Here is a 21,362-nt window from a genome sequence, read left to right as displayed (position 1 = left end):
CACGAGCCTCAATAAACCGGGTCAGAGTTAAAGGACGGAGGAAAACACATTCTACCTGTGTCCTCATGCGATTCAAGTAAGAGGTTTACGTCTGGGCAGAGATAGAATATTATAGCGTGTTATTCTTGTGTTTCAAGGTTTTTGCTTGTACAGTTTACGGACCGCCATGTCCGCTAATTATTAATACCCAGGGTATTAATTATCACGAATTTGTTTTGCTGTATTGTGGTCCAACCAAATTGGATTGTTGTGCATTTTCGCCATCGCGGGTGAGACAGCAACTGAGTTCATCCATTAGAGTCAAATAACACAGGACTTTTACGAGCCCGCTCATAAAACCGCGTCTCTGAGTGATGAACACGGCTGTTTTATCCCCAGCTATCACGAAATCAGCTTTCGGGCTGTCACTTAATCATCTCTCTCTCTCTCTCTCTCACTAACCACACTGACACACACACACACACACTGTCACACACACACCTTATGTGTTATAGAATTATTTTTATTTCCATATCTAATCATATCACTGTTTAGTTTGTAGTTGTAAGTCGGAAGTTTATTGACTGCATTGTATTAATTATGAATTGATATTACTGCATAAATAAACTTTGTTTATATTACAAAGAGAAGTGTTTTGGTTTGTTTTGCATATGCCTGTGTTATGCTGACGGGATGTCAGTGCTCGGATTCAAACCTTCATTCATTGTTTTTTTCCCGAAAATCGATATTCTTCGGATGTCGATTTTCCTAAGAAAACAATCTAATATTGAGACTGTTTTAATATTCGGTTATTAGTCCCTGATTTCAGGGTGGTGCCCAGTCAATGTTAATCCTTATTAATATTCTATTGATTTTTGATAATTGATAATTATCTTTGATTGAATTTGAATGATCAATAATCTAGTGTTAATTTTAATTAATGTTTCATCGACGTTAACAATTAACGATTATCTTTGATAACTGTTGATTTAAAGGATTAAAAAAAAGCTAACATTGATTCTCATCAATGTTCTATTGATTTTAATAATTAATAATTATCTTTGATAATAATTAATTGTTGCTAATAACCAAACTTGCTCCTAAACGTAGCACACTACATTTACTGGAACCCATATGAGGTTTTAATGAGTTAGATCCAATTAATTAATTTAAATATTGATTAATAACTACAGAAATAATTATTAATTATTTCTGATAGTAACACTGATCTAAACAACCAGTAAAGCCCTACAGAAACCAGAGAATATTTGCGTTCACATACACAATGGTGAGCGCAATTTTGAGGTTGCATTTTCCCCTCTAAAATTAAATTTTTACTCCACTGACGGTTAAGTTTAGAGTTGGGGTTTGTAGTAGTTTGTAAGTAGACATGTTGGTGGGGGATTTGGCTATTGAAAATGTAACATTTTAATTTAATTCTGCTCAAATGAACGAAATGACTTGAATAATGATTTGTTCATTTTGCTGAACGAGACTCAAAGTCAGTAAAATGATCCGATCTTCCCATCACTAAACTCAACAACACTTCCAGTGTTGGCCACTTGGGTTAGTGTTTTGAATTTCAGTAAGCACAGACAGATATTAGCAGCAGAACTTTCGACTTCTTGTCACCAAATTCCCAGTGTGATCGGTCAGATTGTAGTGTATTTTTGTCCTTTTTTAGAGCTTAACAGACATGGTCACTATGAATTAACATTGTATGGAAAAGAGCTGCATAAATATTCTTGCTGCAATAATTTATCCTATTGTGTTTTATGGAAGAACAAAACACACCATATGGGTTTGGAATAACACAAGGTTGAAAAAAATAATGGCAACGTTCCATTTTTGGGTGACCCATAATTTTTTATATATGTTGAAAAGCTTTATTCTGGAAACTCAACAAATCCATATGTCAAACCAATAATGTAATGAAGCACTCTTTGTAAAGCTCTATGAATAAGAGTGTCTGCTAAAAGCCTTAAATGTAAATGTAATAAATTAAACAACATTTCACAGTTGCCACTTTGTAATGAACAATTCGAGGGAGTGAAAATAAAATATAAATGTGAATTGGGCATCTGAGCAAATCTTATAGGGGCATAAAATGGCATGTCTGGCTAGGAAAAGAACCTGAATGGGTAGAATATAGAACCAGTCAACATCACAGCCATATCATGAAGAAGTCTAGAAGAACTCTTCATAGTGCTGCTGTAAAATAAGAACAGTTTCAATCAAGTGCTTGCCTAATGCATTAAATTCATGTCATGGAATGAGAGGCAGCACCGCATGGTCATTTACAGTGCTTGCTCTTTGTGCCTGTCTCGATGTAAATTCATGAGTATAGGCACTAAAGCGAGCTCACTTACTTGTGTTTGTGAGTGTGTTTGTGTTTGAGAGTTAGCCCTGCAAGGCTGAGTGTGACAGAGTTGTCAAGTCACAGAGGAGAGGGTGGCAAGGCTGTTTTCAGTGACACTACAAGAGCAAAGAACTGCATGTCATTTAATCCTTTACATTTTTTCCTCTCTGTTTTTCATTTCAACCCTTGTTTTTCTCCACTTGTGTGGCTGTTTTGCAGGAGTTCTCTGAAAAGAGCTGATGGCTCTTCGAAGGGTACGTATGTGTGCCATTTTGTGCAGTGGCTTATTCAGGACATTTTTACTGGGGTGGCCAAGATGGGGCACAGACCTAGTGTGGGGTGGCGATACCGGGAGAACCTTTATGAATGGCACATGATCAAAATGTGTAAATATTGCATTGCTTTGCTTCAACATCTACACATGTAGAATAAATGAATTCTTAAACTCATGTTAGCATTCACTGAATTGTTTGTATTCAATATCAGACTGTTGATTTGACATTTGACAGTTTTCTATTCCTGTTCTATTTCAACCTATTACAGTTTCTGGGAATCTCTGGTTATTTTAATATAACATCCATTTTTAAATCAGTAATTGTTTAGGAAAAGTCAGTTACATATTTTTAAGAGCTATTCTCATTGTAGAGAATTAATCTGCGTATAACATCAGGTATAGTGTATAATCCTAAAAAGATACAAGTACAGGTGATAACTGATTGAGGCGCAATTCAATCAATCATTCAATCAATTATTCATTCATTTATTAGCTATAACTGCACTGTCCAGCAGAAATATTGTTAAATTGGGTACATATCAGTGTGTGAAATTGGCTACGAGGGCTTATAGGTGTCTGTCTGGAAACCCCAAAATTGCAGATTGAGCTCTGAATACAGTAAAAATCAAAACTCTATTTACAGTGTCTACTCAGGTTTATGTTCCACATGTTCTGATAGCTTCAATTACTTTGAATATTACCAAATAAAATAGTTTAATAGTTCCATTTAAGTGCAATTTGCCCTGCCTCTGCATATGTAAAATGTCAAATAAGGTACAAAAACTTTGAAGATTTTATTGGTCTGACTGACCAATAATACACATAAAGAGCTCATAAATAACTCATGTAAAGATTTAAAGTACAGTCACAGCACAAACCCTTCCATTTCACACACAGGTTAGCCATATATATAACTTTAGCTATTGAACATATACATCTGTAAAACGCTTTACACACCTCAATCATTAAATCAGAAAACATGGCATTTCATATTTCATGTCAAGATAAACATAACATGCTGAATGTGGTGTAGGGTCTAGCTTACTCTTTAACCTAGCTACTGTAACAATGAAAAAATGTTTTCAAATTCACGTGTAAATTCAGGATAAATTAAACGTTAGATTAGATGAACATACCTCTCAAATAACAGCTTTCTTGTTGACCACAAATCGACATCGTCAACTCATTGGAAGTTGGAGGTAGACGCTAGCTCGTGTTAGCTTCGTGCTTCTGACTGACTATTATACTCCAGACCTGGCGCCCGCTGCCCGCGACCTGCAGCACCTGCCTGGCCACCCGCGGCCTGCCCCTCCCCCCACTGATCAAAGATCAGCTCACACAGCTTCAGTCCCACCACTACTATAATGGTCAGAAATATAAAACTGACCCTGGGTCAGTGTGGCTCTAAATCAACAAATGACCTGAGATGTCATCTTTGATTGACAGGTGTTTCTATTGGTTATTCGTTCTTGTGTTGATGAACATGATGAACTACCAATCAGTTCTGGGGTGGCCACAGGGTGGCCAATGAGATTTCAGGGGTGGCCCAGGCCACCACAGGCCACCCCCTAAAATCACCACTGATTTTGTGGCATGGGTGTATGTTTTTATGAGCAAAGAAATGAAATGTTTGCCTGGAGCTGCTCATTAATCGCCATCCCCATAAATCCAATGCCATCATTATCATTACCATTATCAATGACGTTGCAACCAGTACCAAAGTAGCTACTGTATGAGATACTGTCGGCTATCCATTTTAAATTAAAGGATAAACAAATATCTGGCCTCTGGTATTGACAGGCTTAGCCCATTGTCTTCTGTGCTTCTTGTTTGTGTATTTTTGCCCTCTTTCACCCCAGTAACATGTTGGCCAACATGTGATAACCCCTCCTGCTCTTCATCAAGTCTTAGGGTGAGATAAGTATTGTGCAGCAAGGAGGGCACCTTGCATCTCAGGTTGGTTCATTGTCTTGTTTTTATTATTATTATTATTATTATTATTATTATTATTATTATTCAAATGAGATGCTGTATCTTAATGCAGATGTTTAAACTGAAGCTTGTGCTGCACTGGTCAAAACAAAAGCGGAAACGGAAATGTAGGGCAGGCCTCAGCCGGGTCACACCACGCCGTGTCTGACCCTGAACTCTGAGGCTCCTTACTGCAAGTGAATGTTACACAGTCCAATCAACCCTTTAGCCCAATGTATACATTAGCATTTCAATGAAGCCCGTCTGTTCTTCCCACCATCAAGGAAATGACTAACCTTTGCACGCTTTCATTAAGATGAAACTCTGTTCTTGGCTCTCTGTACATTCATTATGTAGTTTGGGAATTCTTCATTTTGGAGACAATACACAAGCCTTTGCAATGCAAATATATGTAAAGTTTTAGCATACATTTCTAAAGAGTCTTTTTCATGTAACATTACTATGATATTATATGTCCCGTCTTTGGTATATAATGTATATTCTGTGGCGTCAAAGGCTGAGACCACTAGCGAAAATGCTTCTATTCCGCCTTTTTGTAACTCTCTCTCTAAATTTCTCTGAGTGTGTATAGACATCAGTGACGTGCACAGACCTTAGCAGGGGCAAAAGGACATGGACAGAGTGTGAAGAGAAATCAGCTGTCAATAGTTGTTGGGGGGGGGGGTGTGCTGTAGTAAAGACACCTCTGCTTGAATCTCTGCGCTCTTAAAGGCACTTCCGCTTAAAAGGGCACCTTTACATTTGTGAAGGGCACCTATACATTTGTGAATGAAAGGGGCAGTTCCCGTTCTGTGCATGTCAGTGATATATATATATATATATATATATATATATATATATATATATATATATATATATATATATATATAATAAATTATAAATATTAATTTGTCTTCTAACAATAAGCATGTTTACATACATGTTTTTACACCGATTATGCGTAATAAGCCGACAACGCGTGTGTTCATGCAAACTCAATAAACAATGTTCCTTTAAAAGATCATAAATGGTGTAAGAATAAACCAATCGACACTTACGGCGATTTTGTGTTGCATGTAAACACCTTTACCGCCGTTCTTACCAGCTTATTCAATGTATGCACGTATTGTGCACATGTCTCTTCACGGTTTGAGGTCAAAAGAAGATAATAATGTGGTTATTTAAAATGTCATATTGCACAGCATATTGATGTGCATGTAAACTGGCTCAGTGTCCAACAATGGATGTAAATGCATGCAAGGAGATTTATGCCATTTTTTTTCTTTGTGAAACTCATGAAACACTTCCACCACATTTAAACTTTCGTAGAATGTTATTTAATAGAATTCCAGGTGGAAAATGAACCTAATATCCATGATGGATCCTAAATACACACAAATAAATAAAAATAATAATATATGATTTTGTTTTTATTTAACTTAAGCTTGATTGCTTGATTGGAAATGATGCCCAATAAAATTACTAGTTATCTTGAATTTACTTTGCTTTCTACAGCCATCACGTCTAATTATTCATCTCAAGCATGCTCTTTACAGACACTTTTGTTGACCAAATTATACATACACTATATTGCCAAAAGTATTCGCTCATCTGCCTTTAGATGCATATGAACTTAAGTGACATCCCATTCTTAATCCATAGGGTTTAATATGACGTCGGCCCACCCTTTGCAGCTATAACAGCTTCAACTCTTCTGGGAAGGCTTTCCACAAGGTTTAGGAGTGTGTTTATGGGAATTTTTGACCATTCTTCCAGAAGCACATTTGTGAGGTCAGACACTGATGTTGGACGAGAAGGCCTGGCTCGCAGTCTTCGCTCTAATTCATCCCAAAGGTGCTCTATGTGGGTTTTCAGTTTTGGGGTCAGCCTAAAGCTGAATTTGCTGTGCTTGGCCAGCTGAGTTCTAAAATCCAGCTTAGTGTACAGTATGTGTGTGTGTGTGTGTGTGTGTGTGTGTGTGTGTGTGTGTGTGTGTTTGTGTGTGTGTGTGGGCGGGTTTGGGTGGTTTACGAGGACATTTTTTTAGGTTACAAACTGTTAATTACAAGGGTATTATGCTATAAATGTGGTTTATGAGGACATTTCTAGTGCCCCCATAATTCAAATCATTTAAAAAAACATACTAAATTAGGTTTTTTTGAAAATGTAAAAATGCAGAAGGTTTTTTGTGAGGGTTAAGTTTAGGGGTAGGGTTAGGGTTAGAGGATAGAATCTATTGTTCATACAGTATAAAAATCATTATGTTCGCGTATCGTCCCAACCGTTCAACAGACAACGCCATCGCCACCACCCTCCACCTGGATAAAAAGGACTCATACATTCGAATACTGTTCATAGACTTCAGCTCAGCATTCAACACAATCATTCCTCAGCATCTGATTGGAAAGCTGAACCTGCTGGTCCTGGACACCTCCCTCTGCAACTGGATCCTGGACTGTCCTGACTGGGAGACCTCAGTCAGTCCACCGCTGTTCACTTTGCTGACTCATGACTGTGCAGCAATGCACAGCTCGAACCACATCATCAAGTTTGCCGATGACATGACCGTGGTGGGTCTCATCAGCAAGAACGATGAGTCAGCATACAGAGAGGAAGTGCAGTGGCTGACGGACTGGTGCAGAGCCAACAGCCTGTCTCTGAATATGGACAAAACAAAAGAGATGGTTGTTGACTTCAGGAGAGCACAGAGTGTCCACTCTCCGCTGAACATCGACGGCTCCTCTGTGGAGATCGTCAAGAGCACCAAATTCCTTAGTGTTCACCTGGCGGAGAACCTCACCTGGTCCCTCAACATCAGCTCCATTACCAAGAAAGCCCAGCAGCGTCTCTACTTTCTTCGAAGGCTGAGAAAAGCAAATCTCCCACCCCCCATCCTCACCACATTCTATAGAGGGACTATTGAGAGCATCCTGAGCAGCTGCATCACTGCCTGGTTTGGGACTTGCACCGTTTCGGACCGCAAAGCCCTGCTGAGGATAGTGAGGACAGCTGAGAAGATCATCGGGGTCTCTCTTCCCTCCATCAAAGACATTTACACCACACGCTGCATCCGCAAAGCAACCAGCATTGTGGATGAACCCACACACCCCTCACACAAACTCTTCACCCTCCTGCCGTCTGGCAAGAGGTACCGAAGCATTTGGAGTCTGATGGCTTCCCCCAAGCCATCAGACTCCTCAGTACTCAGAGACTGGACTGACACACACACACACCTGTACACCATCCAACTTTTGCACATGTCCAGAATTGCACTTAATTCATTGTCACTTTATACCTGGCTGCTACCTCAATAACTGCTATGTCCATAGAACACTATTTCATAGTATGTTATGTTTACATTCAGCATTTTTAAAAAGTGTCATCTTTTTGCACTACTCAGATTAGAAATGTGTACTGGTCGGCGCTGCACTGTCTCTCACTGTCTCTTACTGTACCTAATGTCCTGTTTCCTTTTTAGTAATTATTGTACTGTCCTGTACTTTTTGCACACGTTTGCACGTGCACTTTATGTAGGAATGTGTAGGTCTTATTCAGTCTGTGTAGTCTCATGTGGTTCTGTGTTTGTCCTATGTTGTTTTATGTAGCACCATGGTCCTGGAGGAACGCTGTCTCGTTTCGCTGTGTACTGTACTAACTGTATATAAAAAACCACTTGAACTTGAACTTGATGTCTATGGAGAGTTCTCATAAGGATAGCCACACCAACATGTGTGTGTGTGTGTGTGTGTGTGTGTGTGTGTGTGTGACCTAGTGTACAGAGAATGTGAGGTAAGCATGGTGTAAATGGATCAGTGTGTGCATGGGTCAGTCTTAGTCTGTGTTGTCTTTGACTGGCCTGGTGAAGCTGGAAACCTGCCTAGCGCGACACTCTACTATTAGTTATGGATCTCAAGAAGTTAGTATTCTATTGCCTTTTATTTTCTACTAAACTATTTTTAGGTTCATTTAAACTACACCTCACTCACCGTACTGGTTAGAGTTTTAATGTCATAGACATGGCCTTGGTTTGGTGTGTTGATATGTAATGATTATGCATATAGTCAGGCAAATTTGTAAATCAATCTAGTGTGTGTTATTATGCTTAAGGGAAATTTTCACAGATTTATGGGGTTCTTTCTCGATTCATGCATGGTGGATAAATTGAGAATTGACAAAGAATGGCTGTTGTCCCTTTGGAATGTTGTGTAAAATTACAAGCAACTGTTTGAAAGACTTTTCCTGAAGGGATTATAAAGATCTGGATGCCTAATCTGCTATGCAACATATAAAACTAATACATATTGTCACACAATTTTTAGGCATTTTGTTTTAAACAGTGGGGTCCAAAATCTTAAAACACATACAAAATCTGGGATTCAAAATCTAATTTTAAGCTCAAAAGGAGCATAAAGCCATGCTAGGAAAAAATGGATCACAGGTTTTGCATAAACTTGTGGAGTCCGTGCCAGCTCAAGTGCATGCTTTCATTAAAGCAAAAGGGGAACATACTAAATAATAATAAATTGTGAAATCCAAGTAATGTACATTTTCAATTCATATTTCACTCATATTATTATGCCGGTAATATAATTTATAATAGATTATTAATAATAACAATAATGATAATAATACAATTTATAATAAAAAATAATACAATTTGTAACATAGTTTATAATACAAAATTGGAAATATTGAACAAGATGAACACGAAATGTATATATTTTAGTGAAAAAAATAAATTAATTAATAATATAAATATATATATATATATATATATATATATATATATATATATATATATATATATATATATATATATATATATATATATATATGAAAATATATGCACAGAGCGAAAGTGGAAAAGTGTAATCAAGCTTTAAATCATGATCACAAAAAAATAAATAATAATAATAATAATAATAATAGGGCATGTGTTTCAATGTTTGCCATAGGATAGGCATAAGAAAATCAAAGACAAAACGGAATCACAGTCTGCTTCTATTGTCTCTTGCCACTTTTCTCCATTGTAGTTTTGAGAAACAAGGCTAACAACTCCTTAAGTTTATCCTCTGGGAACTGGTGATTCAAACATTCTTTGCTTGCTTGAAGCTTTTGTTCGATTTCTCAATTTCCTTAATGTAAAGAATGTGCTGATGCAATTACAAGAAGGATTTTTTTTTTGTTTTTTTTTTGTTTTTTTTTTTGTGGATTTTCTCCCCTTTTCTCCCCAATTTTGGAATGCCCAATTCCCAATGCGCTCTAAGTCTTGTGGTGGTGTAGTGACTCGCCTCAATCCGGGTGGAGGAGGACGAATCTCAGTTGCCTCTGCGTCTGAGACCGTCAATCTGCACATCTTAAATTGTGGCTTGTTGAGCAAGTTACCGCGGAGCCCTAGCGTGTGTGGAGGCTTACGCTATTCTCTGTGGCATCCACGCACAACTCACCATGCGCCCCACCGAGAGCGAGAACCACATTATCGCGACCACAAGGAGGTTAACCCAGCGTGACTCTACCCACCCTAGCAACCAGGCCAGTTGGTTGCTTAGGAAGCCTGACTGGAGTAACTCAGCATGCCCTGGATTCAGACTTGCGATTCCAGGTGTGGTAGTCATCGTCTTTACTTGCTGAGCTACCCAGGCCCTGTGTGCAATATTTGACCAATCAGCAAGCACAACAGGGGTGTAGAGGATGATCTGACATTAGCCTGTGGTCGGTAGGCAGAATTCCCCTTGAAAAAGTTTAAAACAAACCTCTATTTACCATTCATTATTTCTGAACAGAAAGAATTTAAAGCATTGATGACATTCTAGTATAGTTTATTGTTCGCACAGCCCCACAAAACGTATTGACATATGTGACATTCAAATTCACACTTGCTCAAATGCTTCTCTCTTTTTCTTCCTTTTTCCCAAGTGGATGATGAAATTATGTTTGTTTATTTTGCTCTGTTGAGGAATTGCCTATGTTCAAAGACTCATGTTTAATCAGTCCACACACTTCTTGTATTAAGATATACATAATTATTCAGATCATTCATATGCATGAATATGGGGGGGGGTAATTTTGTGGAAATAAAGAATTTGGAGGAAAAAGAGAGATATGTAGAGAAACAGAAGTGTGACCCTTGCCCAAGGAATTGCTTCCATTACAGTAATTCAACAGGTGGATAATTAGGGAGAAAAACCCATTAAAAGGGCTGAAGGAACACACACATACGGACAAACACTTGTTCATCCTCACCATCCCAGCCAGCTGTCTTCTTTTGTGTCTGGAGGGCAAGTCATCTTGGACAAAAAGAGTAACTCATGTTTATGTGAAGATAACATGTGAGAGCAAACAGGCTCTAGTAAAAAAAATAAAAAAAAATAATGTAGAGTGTTACATGTGGATACTCTCACACAAACAGGGTTGGGAGGGTTACTTTTGAAATGTATTCCACTACAGATTACAGAATACATGCTGTAAAATGTAATTTGTAACGTATTCCGTTACATTACTCAAGGTCAGTAATGTATTCTAAATACTTTGGATTACTTCTTCAGCACTGGTAGATTTTTTCACTTGTTTTGACTATAAAAACTCTGCCAGTACAGTATGACAAAATACACATGTTAAAAATACATTCTCTGAAAAACCTAAATATCTTATTCAGTGTTGTTTCTAAAACATGATAAATCAAACTGATCTTGTTTTAAGGATTTTTAGATATTTTTACAGGAAAACAATACAAAAAATATTATCAAGAATATGATTTTTGCCCTAATATCAAAGGTCTTATTAGAAAAAAGAAATTATGATCCAATGTGAATTTTCTTGATTAAAAATTATGATCGTGCCTGGTAACATGTACATGTAAATTGGCTAGAAATAGCATTTTAGCTTAGCGTAAAGCTGACAATTTACACAAGGTTTATTTCTATTTCTTCTGATCCAAACTTACTTCAAACTTACTTCTCTGTCTGCTCGTATGAATGTAACACATCATAAGAAAGTGTTTCACTGCTGTTCAAATGCTCTTTGGATCGCATCATTTATATGTATACGTTTTTCCATCTGAAAGGACTAAATATTAAATGAAACAAATGACAATAAAATGCAAAGTAATCTCTTCAGTAATCAAAATACTTTTTGAATGTAACTGTATTCTAATTACCAATGATTTAAATTGTAACTGTAGTGGAATACAGTTACTTATATTTTGTATTTTAAATACGTAATCCCTTTACATGTATTCCGTTACTCCCCAACCCTGCGCACAAGCAATTGCATGGCCTCCTTTCTTTGCTCTGTTAAAGGTGCTCTTTAATTATTTTTTGTTAATGTTGTGCTGGTCGATATGACAGTCATCTTGGCAGTAGTTACCGATTGGTTACAGATGCCATTGTAGAAATGCTTTATTCGTAGACAGCCATGATTAATTTTATTCCACTAGCAAATATGACCAATAACAGGAAGTTTACCAAGATAAAAAAATAAAATAAAAAATAAAAATATTATTTCCCGCTGCAAAAAAAAAATAAAAAAATAGCATAGCTGCTCACCAGCATATGTTGTGTCAAATATCTGACAAATAACTGATATGAGATGGTGGCCCTGGTGTTCCACTATGGATTTTTGACTAGCTTAACCAGTAAGACTTAACCAGAGAAACCGTACTGGTCAAATTTTTGCTGGTGAACAACATGGATATGCTGGTCCACCAGCTAGACCAGCACCAAACCAGCAATAACCAGCCTAGACCAGCATGGGAATTACTGGTTAAACTGGTCTTTTCAGCAGGGTAGTATTCATTGTGGCCCCCTTGAGGCAGCCCATCTCCATGTAAACTAAAACAGCTTTTATTAGGCAACTGATACAACTGGATTGTTTATCTCATGTGAATGTACATGATTTTAAACATAATTAAATTGTTCTTTTGAGACAGATGTGTACAGCTTTCTTAATGAGGACAGTATTGCTGAATGCACATTTAAGATGCCAAAAAATGAAAGACAGTTCTTCCAAAATTAGAAACTTTCCACAATGTCATAAAAATATCATGATAACCTTCACCGTATTTCTAAGCCACATATGTTCAGCTGAATTGCACATATGTCTGATTTTAACAAAACTGTTACACAGAGCTTTCAGGTGTATTTTGTTGATTCATGTCTTTTATTTTGAAAAGTTTAGTTCCTGTTCCCTAGTCATGTGATGTCTTGTTTTCCCTCCATGTTCATGTGTCATGTTTTCATTGGTTTATTGTTTAATTATCTTGTTATCAGTTCTGTTTGTTCATTGGTTTATGTTCTCCCATGTCTTGTATTTAAGCCCTCATGTTTTCATTGTCTAGTTGTCAAGTATTGGATGTGATCGTAGATGTTTAAGTCAAGTCAAGTCAAGTCAAGTCAAGTCAAGTCAAGTCAAGTCAAGTCAAGTCAAGTCAAGTCAAGTCCATGTTTAGTTTAGTTCAGTTCACGTGTAGTCAGGGTTATTGGTTCTCACTTTGTAAATAAACTGCACTTGGGTTCTTCATCTTCACATCGTCTTCATCATTGTCAGCAGCCAACATCGTTACAAGAGCACAAGTCATGACAGGAAATGACACATCATTAACCTATTGCCTTAGGGTTGTGTGTGTGTGTGTGAGAGAGAGAGAGAGAGAATGGATTGCTGGTTAGACTGGTTCTGCTGGAGATCCAATAAAAACATGGCAGCCATAGCTAATGTGATTCCTCTAGTGTGAGTCAGTGGTGTATAAATATCCCCCGGGGTTCGCATATTCACTAATCACAAGGAGGGCTTGTGTTTGAATGTTATAGATATTTATTTGATGCTTTCATTTCCCCTTTCATTTGCCAGGGAAGAGATGGAAAGCGAGCATTTGATGTACACTGAGCAAATTTCTTACCGGCTTTGAGCGCAAATAATTGTGCGAATGCATTTCACAAAGCATTACATATTCACAGGGACTTCCCAGAGGCTATGCGGAGTTGTTGATAGCCTGCAGATTTCGGACTGTTATCAGCCCTTTTTCTCTCTCACTCAAGCACACATGCCATGCAACAAAGCCAACAAACTACTATTGAGGGGGTCTGTGAAAGATGCAGCAACATGATCGTGCTTGTTTTCAAATGGTCCTTTCTGCTGTTACAGCAAGTCATTCTATGGTTTCCTCATGCCAAGCCATTCTTTCCTCTCTCCCTCGTGTGTTACTGACCTTCAGACTGACTTGCCAAAGTACCCCCCCCCTCTGGTCAGACAGCTGCCAGCTCTCAAAGCTTTGAGCCAGATCACACTACACTCATACATATCTTGTAAGCAGGGTCCAAAATTAGCTTTTAGCCATAACTGCCAATGGCATGTGACTTGAGTAAACGTATTAGCCATACATATTTCTTACCAACCATGAAACTGTTCAGCATATTTTTTTATTAGAAAATATAGTTTTGTCTAAATGGGAATGGAATTATTTAGCTGTTATTGCATCAGTGAGTACATTTACTTGCACAGCGATACGTTTGTGGCAGAAGTGGTGTAGAGCAGTCAAAAGGAAAACTTAAAATAGTGTTAGAATGTAGCCAACCACACCACCTTGGGACTTCCACCCAAGGAATTAATTAAAATTAAGCTCAAAACATTTGAAGTCATAAGGACAGGTTTGTCATACCTAGTGAAGAGTCAATGTCTTCCAAAGTAAGGTACATTTTATTCAAAAGTTACCATTGGTTAAAACAGGAGTCACATCAATGGACATTTTAAAATGCAGCCAATTTGCATACCTTCTACATACCAACGATTTAAACCTTGAGACACTAACCCATTAAAACCCTTGGAAGGCAGGGGCTAACCACCAGGGAGGCAATCCACACAGAAGCCAAAAAACGCCACTTGTCGAGCATACAAGAGTGCCCACACTACAAAAACTTAAAATAGTCTAGTGCACACAATTCACAGCAAACCGTGAGGAAGGAGACCACCATACTCAGTAACCAGCCTCCCTGAGGCAGACCCACAGCACTTCCTGAAAAGGAATAAATATTAAAAGTCAAACAATGAATATGGAACATTACAGTAATTTGTAAGCATCAATACCACAATCGGTTACTCAGATGAGTTAAGTGAAACAGGGACAGAACCAAAATAAAATAAAGCCAAAACAGCAGTGCAGCCTGGGTCCACGTCCCCTTGCAGACATATACACATTATTCGAAACTGGAGGTGATCAGCAGACACATGCCTCAGACATACACGTACACCTGCAGCAGGAAGTATATAGACATTAACCATAATACAATGTGGTTAAAGCACACCGTATTCAGCCCATACTTAAGAGTGCCAGAACCACACAAGCAAATGGACTGCATTCTACTGAACTTCGTCACACAACTCCAGCTGCAAAACACAACTAATATTAAAAAAAAAAAAAAGGGGGATTTTACAGACTTACATACCATTTTACAAAAACATACCTCACTATGAAGAGCGAGAAACAAGTGGCCCAGACTACACGACTCCCAAAGAGAATCATCAAACACCAGCAGCAAACAAGGGGTGCCCAGCCATCAGCAAATGTCATGGTTACTTCCGTAACCTCCATTCCTTGATGGAGGGAATGAGAGATTGTGTCGATGTAGTGACACAAGGGGTCACTCTTGGGAGCCCCAAACACCTCTGCTTTTTTGAAAAAAGGCCAATGGAAATTGGCGAGTGGAATTTGCATGCCACTCCCCCGGACATACGGGTATAAAAGGAGCTGGTATGCATCCACTCATTCAGGTTTTGTTCTGAGGAGCCGAGACCAGGTCCCGGCCATTTCAGCGGGTAGTTCAGCATTGTGGCAAGAGGGACATAACATCTCGTTACCTCCATCAGGGAATGGAGGTTACGAAAGTAACCATGACGTTCCCTGTCTGTCACTCACTCAACGTTGTGTCGATGTAGTGACACTAGGGGTCCCTATACAAAACGCCACAACTATCTGAACTGTGTTATGTGAACTGGAGGTGTGTGACGGGCAGACTGCTGTGTGCCTCATAGCCAGAGCATCAGGCCATCACGTAACCTCCCCCAACGCTCTTATGAGCCTCGAACGGTCCTTCAGGAACAAGTCGACTGCCCAATAGGGACAGTCTAGCCCAGCCGAGGCTTCTTTTCCTCTTTTTTTTCTCCCCAAAAAGAGTGGAATTTGTTAACCGACTGGGAGCCATAAGTGTCTACGTCGGGGGGTGTCCCTCCCAAGGGGAAGACACCGTGGAGACCACACCCCACCCAAAAAGGGGGGGGGGGTATTTTGAGTGGAATAAGTGACATGGTCTTACTGAGTCTTGTTGGAAGTATGTAATGTGGAGAGGTCCCATGGTAGGTCCTACCTGAAGGGGGAGGAGTTTCTACAAAGCATGGCGACCGGGGGCAGAGGGACCTTTGCCCAAGGAAGATGCAGTTTACAGATAGGGAAACAATTTTGCGGAAGATATCACATGGGGTTGCCTTCGGGGAACCAGCACATGTGGAGAACTTACCACAGTACAGGGCCTCATTAGCGCACGTACTGGGCCGGCAGTGAGTTTCTCCGCAAACTCAACTGCCAGAGGGCTAAGGAGGAAAGTCATCCAGGGATCACAGTCTGTGAACACGACTGGGAGTCAAGAGCGCACGTCTTCACCTCAAGGGAGGGGAAAGGCGCTATGCGCAAGCGGTACACCCGGCCAGCTGTGCCGGAACTTACCTGCTCGTGCCTGCCAATACACGGGACGAGACCAGCTCAACCCGGAGATTGTAGAACTTCGCAAAGGTGTTGGGTGCTGCCCAGCCCGCTGCTCTGCAGATGTCTGCCAAAGAGCCGCCACTGGCCAGGGCCCAGGAGGCCACCACACTCCTGGTAGAGTGGGCTCGTAACCCCGCAGGGGGTGGCACATCCTGAGCCTGATATGCAATCGCGATGGCATCAATGACCCAGTGGGCGATCCTCTGTTTGGAGACAGCGCTTCCTTTCCGCTGTCCACCAAAGCAGACAAAGAGCTGCTCGGAGCTTCTAAAGCTCTGCATGTGATCCAAATAGATGCGTAAAGCTCGCACCGGACACAGCAATGCCAAGGCTGGGTCTGCCTCCTCCTGGGGCAGCGCTTGCAGGTTCACCACCTGATCCCTAAAAGGGCTCGTGGGAACCTTGGGCACATAGCCCAGTCAGGGTCTCAGGATCACGTGAGAGTAACCCAGACCGAACTCCAGGCTCGATTCGCTGACAGAGAACGCCTGCAGGTCCCCTACCCTCTTGATGGAAGTGAGAGCAGTCAGGAGGGCAGTCTTCAAAGAGAGTGCCTTAAGCTCAGCTGACTCCAAGGGATCAAAGGGAGCTCCCTGTAGACCCCAAAGAACTACAGAGAGGTCCCACATGGGGATGAGGTGTTGTCTGGAGGGATTCAACCTCCTAGTGCCTCTCAGGAACCTGATGATCAAGTTGTGCTTCCCCAAGTACTTACCATCTGCTGCATTGTGATGAGCCAAAATAGTGGCTACATACACCTTCAAGGTGGAGGGGGACAGCCACCCCTCCAGCCTCTCCTGCAGGAAGGAAAGCACCTATCCGACTGCGCATCTCTGGGGGTCTTCGCATCGGGAAGAACAGTACTTAGCGAACAGACGCCACTTCAAGGCATACAGGCACCTCGTAGAGGGAGCCCTAGCCTGCTAGGACGATGTGCTCCTCGTCCTCCCTTACCTTGCACAGGGTCTGTGCAAGTAGGCTCACTGGGGGAAACGCATATTTGCGTAGTCCAGGGGGCCAGCTGTGTGCCAGCGCATCTATACCGAGGGGTGCCTCGGTCAGGGTGTTCCAAAGTGGGCAGTGGGAAGATTACCGCGAAGCAAACAGGTCTACCTGTGCTCGACCAAATCAACTCCAAATCAGCTGGGCCACCTGAGGGTGGAGTCTCTACTCTCCCCTGAGGGTAACCTGATGTGACAGCGCGTCCGCTGCGGTGTTGAGGTCGCCTGGGATGTGAGTGGCTCATAGCGACTTGAGGCATTGCTGACTCCAGAGGAGGAGATGGCGGGCGAGTTGTGACATGCAACGGGAGCATAGACCACCTTGACGGTTGATGTACGCTACCGTCACTGTGTTGTCCGTCCGGACCAACATGTGCTTGCCCTGGATCAACAGCCGGAACCTCCACAGGGTGAGCAGTACTGCCAACAACTCCAGGCAGTTGATGTGCCAACGCAGCCGTGGGCCAGTCCAACCCATCTTGGAGGCATCTGTTGTAACCACGATGCACCTGGAGACCTGCTCTAGAGGAACCCCTGCCTGTAGAAATGCAAGGTCGGTCCAAGGACTGAAGAGGCGGCGACAGATCGGCGTGATGGCCACACGATGTGTCCCGTGGTGCCATGCCCATCTCGGGACTCAAGTCTGAAGCCAGTGCTGAAGCGGTCTCATATGCATCAACCCGAGCGGTGTGGCCGCTGCTGAGGATGCCATATGCCCCAGGAGCCAGTGGAACAGTTGTCCTCTGTATGAATGCCTTCAGACAGTTCAGCACCGACTGCACGCTCGTTCCTGAGGCGTGCCGTCATCGAGACTGAGTCCAACTCCAAACCGAGAAAAGAGATGCTCTGAACCGGGGAGAGCTTGCTCTTTTCCCAGTTGACCCAAAGCCCCTGTCGGCTGAGGTGCCGGAGTACAAGGTCCCTGTGTGCGCACAGCAACTCTTGAGAGTGAGCTGGGATTAGCCAGTCATCGAGATTGTTGAGGATGCGGACACCCACTTCCCTTAGTGGGGCAAGGGCTGCCTCTGCGACCTTCGTGAAGACGTGAGGGGACAAGGACAGGCCGAAGGGGAGGACCTTGTACTGGTACGCGCCCTTCAGGTCTACCGCCGTGAACCAATCTTGATGCCGTACGCTCTCTAGAATGCGTTTTTGCATCAGCATCTTGAACGGGAGTCTGTGCAAAGCACGGTTCAGTACTCGCAGGTCCAGGATTGGTCGCAACCCACCGCCTTCAGTACGATGAAGTAAGGGCTGTAGAATACTTTCTTCATCTCGGCTGGTGGGACAGATTCTATCGCACCCTTGCGCAGAAGGGTAGCGATATACGCACGCAAGGCAGTGGCGTTCTCGCCTTTCACCGAGGTGAAGCAGATGCCGCTGTACCTGGGCGGGCGCCTGGCGAACTGAATCATGTAGCCGAGTCGAATGGTCAGGGTCAGCCATCACGATGGTTTGGAAAGCGCAAGCCACGCGCCCAAACTCCGGGCGAGGGGGACCAAGGGAATGATCACGTCGGACGTACCGGCGGGTGGGGCTTCGCGGCGGGGCGGAGCTCGAGGTGCCACGTCAAGGGGACTCAAGCCCCATGGCCATGCTGAGTCCAGGGACATCGAAGCACTTACCTGGCTCCTGCCGCCCACCATAAGATTGGCCAAGGAGGGGGGAGGAGGATTCTCACCCCCGTAGTCCACCAGAACGAATCCCATTTGGGCATGTTTGTGCCACAACTGGGCACACAGGGTTGGGGAGTCCGCCACTGGAGTGCCATACCTGCAAAAATGGGAAGGTGGACGGTGGTCGTGACGACGGCCGTGCACACCAGACATGTGACCCAGAACACCAGAAAACCACTCCTTTGTCGAACTTTTGGGTACCGCAGTCTCTTGGACATGCGACAACAAATGAAACAAAAGATTCAAGGGATGGAGTGGTCTGTTCACCAGCTCCAGAGATGCAGGTCTCCTCACCCCTGGGTCGCCCATCTCAGGAGTGCTTCGAAACCTTCCTGGGCCGGGCCACAGGGCGGGCTGCAGCGGAGCCTGTGTTGTTGATACAGGAGGATGCCCTTGGTGATGAGCAGATGGGGTGCGGGAGCTTGAGCTGCGCCGGGACAGGATGTGTTGTATGGCCTCTGTCTGCTTCTTCTCCGCCGAGAACTGCTGGGCAAAGTCCTCGACGGTGTCACCAAACAGACCAACCTGGGAGATGGGGGCGTCAAGGAACCGTGCCTTGTCAGCCTCTCGCATCTCAACCAAGTTGAGCCAAAGGTGGCGCTCCTGGACCACCAGGGTGGACATCGCCTGCCCGAGAGACCGCGCTGTGACCTTCGTCACCCGTAGAGTGAGGTTGGTCACCGAGCGCAGTTCCTGCATCAATCCTGGGTCAGAACTACCCTCGTGCAGCTCTTTTAGTGCCTTGGCTTGGTGTACTTGTAGGAGAGCCATGGTGTTCAGGGTGGAGGCGGCTTGTCCAGCTGCACCGTAGGCCCTGGTCGTCAGGGACGACGTAAACCTACAGAACCTGGATGGGAGCTTCGGGCGCCCACGCCAGGTGGTGGCGTTCTGCGGACACAAGTGCACCAAGAGTGCCTTATCCACCTGGGGGATCACCAAATACCCCCTGGCCACTCCACCATCGAGGGTAGTGAGAGCGGGGGAGCTGAAAGAAGGGGACCGGGCAGTAAAAGTTGCCTCCCATGACCTTGTCAGCTCCTCATGCACTTCCAAAAAAGAAAGGAATGGGGGTGGGGCGTGGCCGTGGGCAGTGCCCCGAGCCCAGGAACCAATCATCGAGCTGCAAGGGTTCAGGGGAGAGTGGAGGGTTCCACTCTAGCCCGACGCTCACGTCCGCCCGGAAAAGCATATCTGTCATTTCTGCGTCGGCCTGAGACTGGGTGACCATTCCCGAAGGAGGAAGCCCAGTCGAAGCCTCTGCATCCTGGACGAGCCTGCTCTCCAATGCTGCGCACGATAACTCATCGTCTTCCCGGGCTCTGAACAAGAGGTCGAACTCACCCTGAGACGATCTGGCGGTCTCGTCCGAGCGCCCGACCGGGGTAAGTGAGCGTGCTGGGGAATGGGAGCAAGCCGCGACCGCAACATTGCCATGGTCATGTTCTCGCAATGAGGACATGATCCATCCACAAACGATGTCTCCGCGTGGGCAGCGCCCAGACAGCAAATTTGGCCATCAGAAGCGGAGAGATAACGACTTCAACCAGGAATAACACACAAATGGAAAGCCATCTTTAAAAAGACGTTCCGTGTGTGCCTCTCTTTTTGTGAATGAAAATATTCTCTTTTAGAATATACTCTCATTTCTTGCTCTGCCGAAGCGCCCAGGGGCGTTCTCTGCACTCCACAGTTGCAGAGGGGGAGAAGCCGCTGAAATGCACCGTAAATCCAGCAGTTTTGAGGAGCGTCTTTGGAGGGAAATTGAATTCAGTGCACTGAATACAACCGCTCGGCTCCAAAGAGAAAATCTGAATGAGTGGTTGCATACCAGCTCCTTTTATACCTGTATGTCCAGGGGAGTGGCATGTAAATTCCACTCGCCAATTCCCATTGGCATTTTTTCAAAAAAGCAGAGGTGTTTGGGGCTCCCAAGAGTGACTCCTAGTGTCATTACATTGACACAACATCAAGTGAGTGACAGATAGGGAACACACTGACATGTTTGCATGGTCTGCTTACATTGTACCTGCAATCAAGTTAATTGATAGCAGGCCAGGTGACAGCAATGTATGGGCAAATTTTGTTAAAATCTTTGTTAAATTGCATTAAATATGTGTTCCCTATCTGTCACTCACTCGACGTTGGTGTCGATATAGTGACACTAGGGGTCACTCTTGGGAGCCTGAGACACCTCTGGTCTTTGATAAAAGGCCAATGAAAATTGGCGAGTGGTATTTGCATACCACTCCCCTGAACATACAGGTATAAAAGGAGCTGGTATGCAACCACTCATTCAGATTTTCTCTTCGGAGCCGAACGGTCATGCTCACTGAGCTGAATACTACTGTTCATT

Source organism: Myxocyprinus asiaticus, chromosome 27, assembly GCF_019703515.2.
Source record: "Myxocyprinus asiaticus isolate MX2 ecotype Aquarium Trade chromosome 27, UBuf_Myxa_2, whole genome shotgun sequence".
NCBI lineage: Eukaryota > Metazoa > Chordata > Actinopteri > Cypriniformes > Catostomidae > Myxocyprinus > Myxocyprinus asiaticus.
This window is presented reverse-complemented; position numbering follows the sequence as displayed.